Source organism: Monodon monoceros, unplaced genomic scaffold (genome assembly GCF_005190385.1).
Source record: "Monodon monoceros isolate NGI ecotype Baffin Bay Population unplaced genomic scaffold, NGI_Narwhal_1 Super_Scaffold_1, whole genome shotgun sequence".
In the NCBI taxonomy this organism is placed as follows: Eukaryota; Metazoa; Chordata; class Mammalia; order Artiodactyla; family Monodontidae; genus Monodon; species Monodon monoceros.
In genome coordinates, this window is record NW_021703765.1 from 10,060,478 (window position 1) to 10,074,418 (window position 13,941).

At 35.0% G+C, this 13,941-nt stretch overlaps 1 pseudogene; it reads left to right on the forward strand.

The window, feature by feature from the left end:
* Positions 1–642: 642 nt before the first annotated feature.
* Positions 643–1,325, forward strand: LOC114892544 (annotated as a pseudogene).
* Positions 1,326–13,941: the final 12,616 nt, after the last annotated feature.

The following is a 13,941-nucleotide window of genomic DNA, read 5'->3' on the forward strand; positions in this document are numbered from 1 at the left end:
TAAGCCTTTATTTTAACTTTATTTTTAAGTTAATCACATTTAAATGAGGAAGTAATACTCAATACCTAACTTACATTCAGAAGCAAACAACAATAGATATATTTAAGAAAAGCATTTTAGGCTTTTACTGTCTAACTTGAACTGACAAAACCTTAGCTCTTATAAGAAGAAACAAGCGTGTGTGTGTGTGTGTGTGTGTGTGTGTGTGTGTGTGTAGTAAAGATATAATGTTAATTCAGTAGCCGAGAAGGAGGACCTGGCAGAACAAAGTGAGTGGGAGGAGGTCGGGGGACAGGTGGGGAGATTCTTTAAAAGCATATTATTCACTAAAAGAAAGATTTCACAGAGCTGTGTATTATAAAAATCTATTCCAAACTAACATATTCCTCCACTGTGCTTTCATGCCACTTGGAGCATTTATTTTACTACTCTTCACATTGTATCATGGCTACCTATGGCTTAACCACACATTAATACCTTACTTACTTTCTAGTCACTATCAAAGCTTATGTAAGAAACAGCCAGCTAAGCAACTGTGTAAGGCATCAGTCCTTAAGGTGTACCAAACAACTTCTGGAATGAATTTGAATTATTATCTCAGCTAGCTCATATAACTCACGTCACCCCTTCTATAATAGTGAGATGTATGTTGGTTCAGATCCTGTACTGTCTTTGAGAGGTCAACACCAACACTCCTATTTGTTTTGCATTTTGCAACAAACAAGTGCTAATTAAAGGGTGTGATTATAGGCAGGGCCACCAAAATTTAAATCTATCAGTCACTTGTACGTAACAGGTGAATGCTAAGAGAAATCCGCTTCCTGCAAGAAAGAAAACCGTTCTCAGCAATCAGATTATTGACATTCCAGAGAATGTCGACATCGCTCAGAAGAGACACACAGTAATTATGAAGGACCCCAGAGGACTTCAATCACATCAACATTAAAAAGTCTCCTTGGAAAGAAAAATAGATTCCAGGTTGACAAGTGATGGGGAAATAGAAAGGAACTGGCTATGGTTTTGACCCTCCATAGACATGTACTGGTCTTCCTTTACACTGGGCTTCCTTTGCAAGCTGAGGTCTACATATGCTCACTTCCCATCAATGTTTTTATTCTGGAGGATGGGTCTCTTGTTCACATCTGAAATTTATTGGGTAAAAAATACATCCACAATGTTTGGATGACACCAGTCATCTGTTGTTCAGTATCTCAAACCCCAAAAGATGAGTTCATTCTTGAAGGAAACACATTGAAAATGTGTCATACTCAGATGCATTGATTGAGCAAAACACAATAGTTAAAAAAAATTTGGATTGTATCTAGGAACAGTTCAACAGGCTGATGAATAATATCTAAGAATTGTCCAGCTATGGAAAAAACAAGAAGCCAGATGATTCTTAAGATCTATTTGTGATATTTTAAAGATGGAACAAAGCCCTGCATTTAAAGAACAAAAAAGGAATCGATGCTTGTTACAGTACCATTTATCAAGAATGAGTTATTAATTATTTCATTTAAAACATGTATTTGCTTGTTCTTTCATCTAATCATCAAATATTATTGAACACATAAAAGATTCTGGACACTGTTAAACAATCTAGAAATGGCAGAAAACAAGATGCAGCACATGGAACTATTTGGAAGCAAATATATGAGGAGCCTATTAAAGATTTGAGAATTTGTGAAGTATCCCTACTGTCCTGGAGACATGCTTTGTCAGAAATGAAAGAAACTTCTCTGAGGCAAAGTCTCCTGGTATGTGGGAGGGGGAGCCTCCTGAGATGGGGAACTCCATGCAGCCTAGATCCTTGAGTACCTCCTTTTGCCACATCAGGAAAGAGCCAGGGCCTGAGTTTTAGAGCATCACAAGTGTACACTTTAGCAAAATGATAATTGATACTCATAAAACAGAATAACCTAATAGAAGAAACCACTAGAAAGGTGAGAGCATAACTACTATGAAAAATTAAACTGAATAACATCACAGTGAATTTGACAATCTAAAGTGTGTCAAACATGTCAATTAAATATGTAAATATTCTCAATGAGATCAGCTGGGATATATGTTTACAGAAAAACTAAATAGAAATAGGTAGTTTGAAAAATATAGATTGATATTACAGATTTCAATTGATCATAAGTATGCATAGAAAAAAGTAATGAAGAGCTGTAAGCTAGGCCACAGCAACAGAAAGGAGAAAAATAATAGAAAAGAGTAGTGATGTTATGGGAAAAATTAAAACAACAACATTTGTATAACAGGAGTTAACACATTTAAATAGGTTAAACATTTAAATAAATATACTGAGAGTGTGTAAAAATTAAAAGAAACTTTTTCAGGGAATAAGACTTTTATGTAACTTATAAAATTGAACAAATACAAGCACTGTAGGAACCACAACTTTTCAGTCTGTTGGATAATTAATGTTCATTTAACTAAGAATTAAACATTTATTCCTTCATAGAAGCTATATTTCAGAGAGTAAGAAATGGAGTTACAGTGGCAGTAGATATAGCAATGCATGTTCTGATTATTTTTTGTACACAAGTTTTGAAATATATGAGCATATCTTGATTTACACTTATTTTTGTCTAAAATAAACTGATCAGTTGTTAGAGGGGAAAACTCATTTTAGCAACCACCTTTTTTTCAAATGGGTGCCAATTTGCTTTGAATGAGGAGATTGCATTGTCAGACATATAGGCAGGTGTCTTCTGTAAGGCATATTCAGAAGAAAAATGATAAGAAGGATTTTTAAAGCCTTCTGTGGGTGGACTCCAACACTAGTATTGATGGAATCCTTTAAATTATTTTAAATTATATATCATTTTGATGCCTACAAGAATTTCCTAGTGATAAAATTCAAGAAAATTTTTGGTATAGAGAATGAAGTAGAAGGAAAGGTTTTATTTTTTGGTTTTTGTTTTTAAAGACTGGTGCCCCATTGATCTAGTGTAGGTTTCTTATATTTCTTTCAAAATTGTCCTGCAGTTTTTGCCATATAATCTCTACACATATATATTTTATTAGATTTATAATATTTTTTGTTCTTGATGTTATTATAAATGTTCTTTTTTCAAAAAATTTTCAATTATAATAGTCTAGTTTCTAGCAACACAATAGATTTTGCATATTGACTTTGTATTCGATGAAAATCCTAAACTTATTTATTAGATTTAGTAATATTTTAATAGATTATTTGAGATTTTATATGTGGACAATCATGTAGTTTGAGAACAGAGGTAATTTTATTTCTTTTCAATCTTCATGTGATTTTTGTTTTTTCCTTTTGCTATGATGAGTTTTCTGAGAAAAGATGTGTCTCTGTCTTTGTCTGGTTTCAGGATAATCCTGAGCTCATTAAGTTAGTTGGAAAGTGTTCTTCTGTTGAAAATTTTGTTAACAATGGGTATTATTTCTTGCTTACACATTTGAGAGTATTCATCAGAGAAGCTATCTGGACCTGCGATTTTCTTTGTAGGTGTACAGACTTTTCCCCCTGTAGTGTTCCTGATTAGAGTCTACCTTTCCTGATTCACTATCATCACTGAAGCTTTCTCTTGCTTAGTGTTGTATGATGTATATTTTCAATAATTTTATTTTCAACCAATGTGTGTAACATTATTTTAAGTGTGATTCTTGTAGACAGAATATAGCCAGGACCTATTTTCTTATACAGTCTAATGTGAATAGATCATTTACTCTCAATGCAACTTCAATGCAATTTTTAAAATAGTTGGTATTAAAATTTGACATATAGCTATATACTATTTATCCAATTTTTTGTCCTTTTTTCTTCTTTTTATGGATTTTCTTGACTGCTTTTATGTTCCCTTTATCTAGGCTTAACAATATATTTCTGTAATTTATCAAAGTGTAGATTGAAATGGATATTACACTTCACATGTAATATATAAATTGTATATTCCCAATTTTTCCCTCTGTTTTTTGTGCTATCCCTGTTATAGACTTTACTTTTCATATATTCTCTGCAACACATCAGTACTATTATTGCTTTAAACATTCATTTTTCATTTTGAGAGATTAAAAAATAGAAAAATATATTTTATATTTACCTTTATTTTAATCATTTCTCTTGATCATCATTTCTTTTTAAAGGTTCACATTTCTGTTTGTTGCTTCTGCCTAAGGACCTTCTTGTAACATTTTTGTAGTACAGATATCTTGGTAGTGATTTCTCTCAGCTTTAGTTTGTCTGAAAAGCCTTTCTCCATTTTTGGTGAGAAATACTTTCACTATACATAGAATTCAGTATTGGCAGTAGTTTTATTGTTGTTTCAGCATTTTGGAGCTGTTAATCCATTATCTTATGACTTAAACAGTATTAACAGTATTTCCTTTTTATGCAATATGTTTTTTATTCTCAAGCTGCCTTCATGGTTTTTTCTTTATCTTTAATATGCAATAATGTAATAATGTGAATATGATGTGTATACATTTGTTTGTTGGTTGATATTTATCCTCTTTAATTGACTTAGCTTCCGGGATCCGTGGTTTGCTTTCATACATTATTTTTAGAAATATTTCAACACAATGTCCTCAAACTTTTTTTATACTATATGCTCTCTTCTGCTTCTAGGATTGCATTGACAAGTATGTTAAATTGTTCGAAATGTTTCCACAGTTCTTAGAGACTGTGATCTTGTTTGCTTGCATATTTATATATATTATATATACTATATTAACATTTTATTTATATCTATTTACTTACTCTATTTTTCTCTTTGTGCTTTAATTTGGGTAATTTCTATCTACCTATCACTGCTGATTCTTTCTTCATCTGTGTCAAGTCTACTGATCAGCCCATCAAAAGCATTTTTGTAATCTCTGCTACCATTCTTCTAGCATTTCCATTTGATTCTTTCTTAAAGTTTCTATTTCTCTCTGAAGTTCCCCAGCTGCTCTTGCATGCTGGACACCTTTTCTACTAGAGCCTTTAACATATTAATCAACAGTTATTTTTAAATGTTTAAATTTTTAAAATATTAAAAAATTTTTAAATCTCCGTCATTGTTTTAACAGATCATATTTGAGTGTGGAATTTCTACTTTGTATTTATGACTAGAAATGTGTATGCATATTCTGCTAGTATGTGAGTGCGGTGTGTTGACTTAACCTATCCAAGAATTGAATTGAGTAGGTTTCATTGTTGTTTCAAATTCCCCCACTGTTATCTTGTCCTTAGGGTTGTGGTTAGTTTGCTGAAGAATTTTTTTTTAATGACCTTCCCCTGCTGTAGTCCTTCTCTGTGTGCTGGCACCTCAAAATGGGTCTCTCTCTATGCAGTTGTTTCTGTCTCAGCAGTAGACTGTTGGTGCTTGTTACTCCTCAGTTGCTAGCCTGCTTATAGGGAAGGACTTTTCTCAGGGCTCCTCTGTCCTCTGTAGCCATTGTGTTTCTTGATCTCAGGACTGGTCTCCGTGATCTGAACCCTCCCCCAGTGAAGTAACTCTTATATGTAGGGGATCTGTAATGGTTCCCCCCTTTCTCTTTTTCCTAGCTACAGTAGGTCTTCACCTGTGCCCTGTGGGCAAAAGAGATTGCTGCCCATCCCCCCCATGGGTTAGTTCTTCTTATCCCTTCCATCAGGACATCCAGTGGAATGCTTTCTCGCATCTGCAGCACTGTACCCAGTATTTCTCACGATTACCCTAGAAAAGAGCCTGTGGAAAGCTATAACTCCTCTTGTGTATGCAGCTCCCTAGGGGCTTTATGCTTTCACTCTGACCCATAGTCAGCATTTGTCAGTTTGTTAACAAATTTCACTGTTACTTACTCATTTTGCTCACACTACACATTTATTGAGCACTTACTCCACACCAAATATGAGGCTAGGATCAAGGAATTCACAATCAGTTTTTCTCACTCTTATCTGCATATTAGAGCTTTCATGCCTCTGGGTGTCTCAAATCAGCATCCAAGATAAACTAAAACAGGTTCTCTGGTGATGGGATCTACCTAACAGTATTTTGTTAGAACAGCTCCCCAGGTGATTCTATTATACCCCCAAGTCTGACCACTACAGCACCCAGCGATCCTATCTCCTGCGACTTCTGTTTCTCTTCAGTTTTGCAATGAAACCCTTATCAAAATATGTCTTACTGTGTAATAGCATGGCTGTCTCCTAGGGAAAAAGGAATTTACTGAATTAAAAATGGGAGACAAACTTTTACAATAATTCTTTCTTTCTCTAACTGTGGTTCTGTTGTGTTTACCTGATGGATCAATTTTTATTATCTGTTTTCTATTCATTTCAAATTAGGGAAAACTGCTTGGTATGTTGAATCGATGGGGGCTATGTTTATGGGAAGGAGCATGATAAACAAATTACCAGACATTATCCCTGATTTCCCAAGGTGAGCTCTTGACATTTTCAGTGAGATGGCTTTTAAAATGTATTGCATTAGTTATTCAGAGACAGAAAAGTAGAAGCTGAATTCACAGGATTCCCGATACTACAAATTCTGTTCTTGAGCAGCCAAATTATTTCCCTGGAGGTCTTTGGGATAACACAGGTTTAAACAAAGGCCAGTTGTTTCTCACAGAGACACTGGCCTAAAAGCTCAAGGTAAAATTCCAGTGAGATACAAGACAACTCTTTTTAATGCTGTCCAGTCAGACCAAATTGATCAAAAACCACAGCATTCTAAGTCCATCATTTTGTCCACATTAATGTCTTGTTTTACCACTCCAAGTAGAAATAGCCCAGGCCCGAGAGGAAGCGGCAAAGGGAATGAGAGCATGAGACCTTGTAGGTCCAATGCAGGCTCATGGTGTATGATATTTGGTCTTCTTTTCTTTCCTTTACTACTTTTTTATTCAAAATGCAGAGGCATTAACACATTTCAAGAAATTGAAGTTAACAAGTTAAGTTTTCTACCTGAAAAGATATACACATGTAGACAGGTCACAGGGGTCAGGACATTTCAGTTGTTGAGCAAGAATAAAGGAATTTTATAACAAAATTTCAAAGGTAAGCCCCAGTATGAACCCAAGTGTGGCTGGATGACCAGGGAGTCCTTTTTCCATTTTACTGAATCTTATCCAATCTTGAGGGAAGGAGCCTGCTTGTAGAAGAAACCACCAGGGTAAGTATAAATTATCTCAAGACCTGAAAGATACCAGGCATATGTGCACAAAGTCACAAAAATGTAAAACTGGTTTTGAACTGCTGCCCTATCCCAGTCCCCATGTCCCATATTAAGAAAGTTCTACACAGAGAAGTTTATGAAGGTCTCCGAATGAGACTCATTTATTGAGTGAAAATTCTGTAAAATTAACCCTGCAAATTATTTTATCAACATTATGGAAGCAATCTAATCTGATCAATCTTCTCACTTAAAAAAATTAATAAAAGTGCAAGTAAAATCTTTTTAAAGATAAACATTTTCATTCATTGTTGAACTGGCAAGAAAGAAATCCTCAGAGATCAAAACAAAGTGAAAGTAGAACTCTTATCAGTTAGAGAAGAGTTATTAAAAATAATCAAGCATATTTTGAGATACAACCAAATAGACCTTCTAGAAATAAATACATAATTGTTGAAATTTTAAATTAACTGGATTGTTTAAGAATAAATTAAACACAAACACAACTAAACAAAGAATTAGTAAACCAGAAGTAAAACTAAGATTTTTTTGTGTGTGTTTTTGTTTTTTTCCTAAAGGCAAAGAGAAAAAGCCACAGAGGATATGGATAAGAAATTAATAGAAATAATAGTTAAGGTAATAAGACTTTATATCTTACTTGAATTCCAGATGATGAAAAGAGAGAGAGTAGAAGAGGCAATATTTTAAGGGCTAATAAATGAGAATATCCAAAAATTAATTTAAATAAAGATGATACTCATATTAACAAAGCTCAATGAATTACCAGTTAGGCATGTTAAAAGCAACCCCTCCCCCTGAAAAAAGTAGAAAGATCAAACTACCATCTCAGAACACAAAACCAAAAGAGAAGAGGTTAATGACCACTAGAAATTTGAGAGATTATTTAAAAGAAATAACATATATACTAACAACACACTTTTTCATAGGAACAATGGAAGTAAGAAATTTAACAATGGAAGGAAGGAAGTAAGCAGGAAATTTTCTCAATTTGCTAATTAAAAATATATGTCAGCCTGACATAAGTATAGCTACGCTTGCTCTATTTTGGGTTCCATATACATGGAATAACTTTTTTCTACCTCTTCACTTTAAGCCTATGTGTGTGTCTTTAAAGCTGAAATGTTTCTCACAGACAGCATTAGTTGGGTCTCAGATTTTTTTAACCAGTCTGCCATGCCATTCCTTTTGATTGGAGAATTTAATCCATTTACATTTAAAGTAATTATTGATAAGTAAGGATCTACTAATGGCATATTATTAATTGCTTCCTGGCTGTTTTGTATTTCCCTTATTCCTTTCTTCCTTTCTTGCTGTCTTCCTTTGTGAATAGATGATTTTCCAAAGTGGTATGCCTTGATTCCCTTTTTGCTACCTTTTGTGTATCTACTGTAGGTTTGTATATTTAAAATTTGCTAGGACAGTAGACCTTAAGAATTTTCACCAGACACATTGAAAAAATTGGTAACTATGTGAGGTGATGAATATGTTAATTAACCTAATTGTGGTAATCATTTCTCAAAGTGTATATGTGTCAAAACATCACATTGTATATTTTAAATGTATGCAATTTTATTTACCTCAATTATACCTCAATAAAGCTGAAAAAAACACACCAAGAACTTTAAAAAAAATATGTCACTCTGGCATGTATACAAAGTGAAATTATCTTTCAAGGAAAAAGGCAAAATAAAGATATTTTTAGATTAACAAAAATACTGAGCTAGCGTTTACCGGTAAGCATGAACCCTCAGAGTCCTCGTGGCTCCTGAGGATCTGGAAAAAATGGAAACTTCACTGGGACTGTGAATGGGGAATGGGAGATTAGCTGAGGTGAGAACAAAGCTGGAGTGCTACATTTGTAAGTCCCTTGGTTAAAAAATGTGACGACATTGAGAAGGAAGTACACTGTCTACTGCTGAGGGCAGTTGGGTAAAGAAAGAAACAAACAAAAACTACTTTAATCAGAGAGGCAATTGGCTCAGCCTTAGTTGTGAGACCCAAAAAATGCTGGAGAGAGTGGCATCTGTGGCAACACTAAGAACAGTATATGAATGCACTACACTTTTATAAGACTTATCCAAGTAAAGAGCTTAGACACCAATCCTCCCAAATATTCCAAACCCAGTTGTGACTCCTTCAGTTGTTTGAGACAGCTATAGCAGAAAGAAATGAAGTTTTGAACCAGACTGTGACTGAAATAATAATCCTATATTACCAGTGAACCACTGCATTAAACTGAGAACATCAGAATCCATCTTGACTAATTTGTACACCATAAAGCAGTCATATTTTTTTAAAAAAGAAATTCTAGCTATAAAATTTAACTACTACATTCACCATTCTGTGACTTTAAATTTTACAACTGTTAATGACTTTAAAAAGTAAATTCTATCAGAAATGTGAAGGCATAAACTTTAGTGTGATATGATCAACGGGACAGTTTAAGGTATCAGATTGAAGGAAAGTAGCAGTTATCAAAGTTAGAATTTCATCCAGACTCCATGAAGGGCTTTCCAGTCATATCCAATGTGTAGCACGATGCTTTGCACATTGCAGGCAGTCAATAAATAGGGAGGAAGCAGTTGAGTCTCACAGTTGTAGGGATATAGAGAGATTAACAGTGGAAAATCAAAAGATGTTATTTGATAAAATTTATAGAAATTCTAATTGAATACAAGTATCAGTTAAGGTTGAGGCATCCAGAATAACGACTAGCCATTTTTAATTAGCTCCAAAGTGTTATTTTGTATAAGTCTTCTTCCCAAGAAGGTAAAAGAGTGGGGGAACAAGTGAACCAGCCAAATTTTAGATGGGTCATGGAGTGTATGTTTACTTCAAAACTATTTTGCTAAAATATGGGTTGCTACTAACAATTCATGAACTCTTATTCTAGCTTAGGGCTTATTGTGACAGAATTGCCTGGGTTTATTTTTTGTTATAATTAGAAAGCATATTAAACAGTACATGATCTGCATTCTACCTTTAAAACTGAACATAATTTAATTTAATAATGATTCAGTACACTGCTCAGAATCCTTATTAGTACATGTTACACTAAATATCCAAACTTCTTGTGATAGCTCCAAAATATTAGGCAAGTGAATACACCGAGACAGTAAAATTCTGGTGCCTAAACTTCTAAATACTGCCATCGTACAGCATATAAACTTTTCTAAAACCAGATGGATATTGATAATGAAAAGTGTAAATTAATAAGATTTCCTAGGTATTCCAGGAATTATTTTTTAAAAAGAGTCCTCATTCTGTGATACCACAACCTTTGAAATCATTACTTTGCAAGAGAGAATATCAAAATGTGTGTTTTCTCAGCCAAACCTGTTGACACTTTTATAGAATCATTCCAGTTGTGTCTATGCAACATTAGTGAGGAAAATGATTTCCTTAACTTAAAGATGTCAATTTTCTGCACTTTTGCTTTACTCTGAGAACATAGCCTTTAACAAAACAGTGGTCTTTGCTGAAAAAAAAATTCTAATGAAAAACATTCACAGTGTCATCAGACCCATGTTCTTGATGTGTATGTAACTCACGTTGCCCTGTTACAAAATAGAAGAATGCAGACAATGGGAGTTAGTTAAAATTTCCAAAAGGCCAAGGTCTACTGTCAATAACAGAAGTTCAGGGGAGAGGAGGAGGGGGTGTTCTTTGGTTGAATCAATGGTTCACCCATTTGAAGAATGCTGTATTTCTTATGAAGCCACATATACTTAACCATCATTATTAGTAACATCAAGCACATGTTTTAAATGAAAAATCACCGCTCACATTATTTCTCTAAACTAAACTAACTCTATTATCTCCAGAATTAAATCTCTTTCCAGTTCAGGCCTCTTAATGTTTCTTTTGTTTGTTTATCCCCATGGATGCAACTAAAGCTTCCGCATACACTTTGGATCATGTTGCTGTTGACCTTGTGTGTTGTCGCTATAATTCCCATTCAATAATGGGAATTATTCTTTCACTTTCCAAAACTGTCCAAATGCTGAGCTGGATTCACATCATTAGGTCATCAAACTGCTGCATACAATAAATAGTAGTACTTTAGTAGCAACTGCAGCCTAAGTTTACAATTTTATTTCAAACCAGCTTGTTCCAGTTGTGTCCTGATTGCTTTGTGATATGTTATGTTCATGCTCCATTAGACAAAGGCCGACACTACAATTCACCCAGGGGAGACATGGCGGTGGAGGGTGGCCCCAAGAGGTGCTTCTTGGAAGCATACAATTCAAATGGATCTCACTACTTGCCATGGAGAGGTTGCCTGCTGATTCCTTTGATAGTTTTTATACTGAGAAAGAATTATTAAAAAACAAAATGTTTTGCTCCTGAATAGCCTATAAGGGTTTCCTTTTGCTACCAAACATGATCAATTCTCAAGGGGAAACATAAAGACAAGGATATATATATATGTGTGTGTGTGTATATATATATATATATATATATATATATATATATATATATATATACTTCTGAATAGATTCTAGACTGAGGGAAATAAAAAAGTGATATATTCAGTAGAACAGAAAGTATGTTAAAATATGTGATAGGGTGATAACTGCACCTTTTAGAAATCTCTCATTTCTTTCAGCTGATTTCTCTTATTGTCTACCTTAACAATACGGTGCATTCACTAATACTTGCAATGTTTTTTTCTTCCCCCGCTGTGGATGGCTAACACTCTGTCTTCTAAAAGGAACAAGACAGAACTCGGTTATAATGACCCAGTCTAAATGCATGAGTTTTGCTTGCATATCACTTTAACTGTGGATAGGATATCATGCCGTTTTTCTTCATGTTCTACTATCCTCAAATACCTCTTCAAAAGATCTATTTTAAGTTACTAACCATTATCCAGGCTTGTAATTGATTTAATAATCCCATATTTCCTTGGGATTTTTCCTTCTACCCAAACCAACCATAAGCCTCACTCTCTCATGTATCCATTATTTATTGCTAATATGAAATCATAATGGCAATCTAACAACCAATACTTATTTAATATTTACTTACGTAAAATACTATGTTTCTGAGTGTGGAGGTAGGCAAAAAGGTAAATATACTAATACACTTCTTAAAATTGTATATACAGTTGACCCTCTGTATGCGCGGGTTCCACAGCTGTGGATTCAGCCAATCACAATTGCTTAACCCTCGCATATGGAGAGTAGACTGTATTAGTAGCCCCCTTACAGAAGGGACTTGAGCGTCTGCTGACTTTGGTATCCGCAGGGCTCCTGGAACCAAACCCCCATGTATACCGAGGGACAACTCTAATAGGAAAAGCAAGAAGTAAATAAAAATAAAGGCAAAATATTAAAAAGTCCATATGAAAGGAAAGCAAAGTACAGTAGGAATTCAAACAGAGAGCCCTCACTTTAGATGAACTTTAAGTGAAGCTTGGCATGATGGATTGGAGTGTGACAGTAGAGATGGGTTGATTGTTCCAAGTGAAAATGATAGTATGAGCAAAGGTCCTGAGGCATAAAAGCTTACAGATAATTACCTAAGTAACTATTAGCAATTTACATAATGGTACAGGATTCAGCATATAGAAGAGTGTTTAAGAGAGGTTTATCAAACATTTCGTTGATCAAGAAGGATGAAGACTGGAATGATTGATGATGGGCATTTCAGCTACAGTGCTTTTGCGAGTGAAGCTAGGGACATAAATACCTTTATGTTTTCCCTTCATGTGCAATCTCCCTTAATATATATGCAGGATATTTTTTCAACTATCTGTTTTCCTTTATCACACAGAACCAATAAGTAAAATGGTGAATGCAAACGACGTGTAAGAATTCAAGTCAGTTATAGAGGGAAAAGCAGAGGCAAGAATTCTGTGAAACAATTTATTTGAGATTTTAAAATGTGTTTCTCCCATATCTAAGACATAATTATTTCATTTTTAAAAGTGAATGATCTGGTAGTTTTGGTAAAAGAGTGGAATCTGGTCTCTAAAGAGAGGCAGCGTTCAATAGTTTTAAACCACAGACACTCCGGGCCACTTCCATGCTTTCTTCTTGTGGGTGAATTTACTCTTACTCAAAACAGTCACATGCTTTCAGCCCTGAACCCAGTTTGTAGTCCCTTAGGCTGCTGCCCTCTTTTCTCCACGTTGTGCTTGTTGTGTTGGCTTTGGGCAAAGATTCAAAGGAAACTGCTCACATTACCAGATCAAATAAGAGCTTCTAACATTAACTTAAATAAGAGATTTTTCTGCTGACATATCTTTTAATTTATCCATTTACTCACTTAGTCACTTTCAGATTCACTCATTCAGGAAATTGAGCTCCTGTCACCTGCCAGGAACTGAACCAGGCAATGAGAACACAACAAAGGCAGACACAGATGGCCCTTTAGTTCACAAGAAGCAGATTGTCACACAGATCAGAGTAACCCTACAGGACGAACAGGATGTTAAGGTGCTGGGAATAGGGAGATGAATGCACCATATTGTTTATCCCCTCTTCTCTTTACCTTTTCATCCTGACTTTACAGTCACTGTATGATGGATACATGAGGAATCACATTATGTTCTCTCTCTCTTTTTTTTTTTTTTTTGCGGTACACGGGCCTCTCACTGTTGTGGCCTCTCCCACTGCGGAGCACAGGCTCTGGACGCGCAGGCTCAGCGGCCATGGCTCACGGGCCCAGCCGCTCCACGGCATGTGGGATCTTCCCGGACCGGGACACAAACCCGTGTCCCCTGCATCGGCAGGCGGACTCCTAACCACTGCGCCACCAGGGAAGCCCCCTATGTTCTCTCTTGATTCAATCATATACGCTT